This window comes from Uranotaenia lowii, chromosome 3, assembly GCF_029784155.1.
Source record: "Uranotaenia lowii strain MFRU-FL chromosome 3, ASM2978415v1, whole genome shotgun sequence".
NCBI lineage: Eukaryota > Metazoa > Arthropoda > Insecta > Diptera > Culicidae > Uranotaenia > Uranotaenia lowii.
In genome coordinates, this window is record NC_073693.1 from 233,686,678 (window position 1) to 233,689,380 (window position 2,703).

The window sequence follows — 2,703 nt, forward strand, 5'->3', positions numbered from 1 at the left end:
TCAAATTTGGTTCTATTCGCTTGATTAGTTCTCGAATTTTATAAAAAATTGTATGGGAGGCTCTCCCCATTTTCTATCTCCACACTGGAAGGAGGGAGGAGTCTCAAACCATCTTCGAAATACTCTTCCTTCCTTTTTGAATTGTTCGAAAATTTTTATGGGAGCCCCCTACCCGCTTCCTATTTACTTCTTTAAAGGAGTGAGGTACCAAGCCATTTTGGGAAAATTTATCGTATCCAAATACTCTCCCATATAAAATTTGGTTCCATTTGCACGATCAGTTCTCGAGTTATTCAAACATGTTTATTTTGTTAAAGAGGCCCCCTCCTCCCTTCCAGAGAGTGGGAGAGGTCTCAAACTATTATAGGCACCTTCCCCGGCCCTCAAAGACCTCTCCTGCCAAGTAACACGCAAATTGGTTCAGTAGTTTCCGAGTCTATAGGAAAAAGACAGACAGACAGAAAGAGACAGACAGAAATTCATTTTTATAAATATAGATTTAGATCAGTGGTTTTCAAACTTTTTTCACTCACCGCCCCCTTTTGCAAAATTTTCGATCTCAACGCCCCCTGAGAAAATTTTAAGAAAATATTTTTAAAAAATGATAATTTGGATTGTCAAAAAACCATTAACATTTGGCTTAAGGTTGCTTTAAGACTTAACTCAAAATTCATTCAATTTTATATGGGCCCTCTGAGCCAAAGGTATAGAGGGTATTATAAGTGTAGAAATGATCGATTTTAATTTATTAATGTCAAACGATTCCTTGTAATTCAAATAATATTTCGTGATTTTTTAGATTTTTAAAATTTTATTTAAATACCTACATACTATTTCGTTAAAAAAAATGCAAATTTTTGAAATGGAAGCGTGTTTTCTCGAAATAAGCTTTGATGCACTTATACTAAGGTTACTAGTATTTTATTCGGACGTATCCGGACCGGACAAAGCCAAGCATTTGATATCAGAATGTTCAACCCAAAATCTGGGCAACGTCCGGGCAAATTTGGTCAAAATAACGGATTGATTGAGTAAAAAACAAGAATACACTTGAAAATTTTTAAATCGTATTTCAGGCTTCCGAAAAACAAGTCACGAATATTTGGATTGCCATAAAAAACTTCTCATTGGACGTAAAACTGAAAAATCTCAATAATTCATTTCGAGATTTTGTTAGACTTTATAAATAAAGTAAATAATTCCGGGAAAAATACGGACAACCGGTCCGGACCGGACTTTCCTCAATTATTTGTGTAAAATATGCGGGCAATCTTAAATTTTGGTAATCCAAAATTCTATGTTCACCATTGATTATTCAAATATGTATGTATGTATGTATGTATAATCCATTCAACGACCCCCTGAGCTGGCAGGTATGTTATGCAAAAGAAACAATATTAATCCGTTTGATTAAAATTGTTCAATCGCGGGTGCTGGTGGTGTTAGCTCTATTGAAATTCCAGTAACCCATTTCAGAATGGCACCTGCACATCCCGAGGCTACTTTCATTGCCAATAAGCCCCGCCCAATCATAGCCGCATGACCAAATGGGTCATGTAATTATGATTAGTCTTTCCTTCTTTTATTGTTGACATATCCAGGAACTTTATAAATATAATTGCCAAATTATATAAACTTAGCACCCTAATACGTCCAATAAAAGATGGACATGTATTTAGTTTATGATTTCAATTATAATTACTATCGTGGTATAGATGAAGATGAAAAAAATTGTGAAAAAAATAAGAATTATTTAAAAATTTAATAATGGTCGGAAAAGTTGGAAACTGGAATATAGTTATCATATTTTTCTGAAAAAAAAAACATGGTTAATAAAACATTTGATGCATGAATTGTTCGAAATTTCTCCTTTTTTACTTGATATTCATCCTGTGACGATTCAGCTGAAAATATTAAGCATTAACAAAAGTATCTTTATGAAAATACAAATCGTATTTGAATATTGGTCGAGAAAAAATTATCTGGAAGCTGGAATAAACATAAATATGAGATACATAGTTCTACTGAGATTTTCTTTTCTATTAATCAAAATTTAGGAACCAGAGATTGAAGCCGTGAAAAAAAAATGTTCAAGGTAATGAAAATCTTAATATCTGGAATTAATATCGTTTTATAAAGCTGATGTGCTGAAACAAAACTTTAAATGAATCAAAACCTAGACGCATAATTCCCCTTTAACAGAAACTTGAAAAGAAAAAAAATGTGGTAAAACAAGTAAGACTTATATAAAGGTATCCAGAAAACGAATCTATAAAATAATTTTAATACATGGAATTTATTTGATCGATCATTGACTTAAGTGACATAAAGATACACATAATTTTATATAAGACATTTAGAAACAACATGTACTTAGGATGGTTATCAGTGAAATCTGCAGATGGTAGTAGATAAATATAAAAAACAGTAATTTAATTTCAAACTATGATAGATCGCTGCTAAATTACATGTTAATGAAAGTAGGCTGAAACTGAAAAGAATTATTTCAAATACTATAAGCATCATTGCGATAATTAAAGAAATTAATTGTTCATCAATTTACCTGCTAGAATTAAAAATGGTTATCAAAATAAATCAGTGGTTATATTAAAAAAAAATAGTAACTTATTAAAGGCTGAAAAAATGGATGGATAATGATACTGATCATTCAACTTATTAATGTTTCAAATCACCTGAAAAATA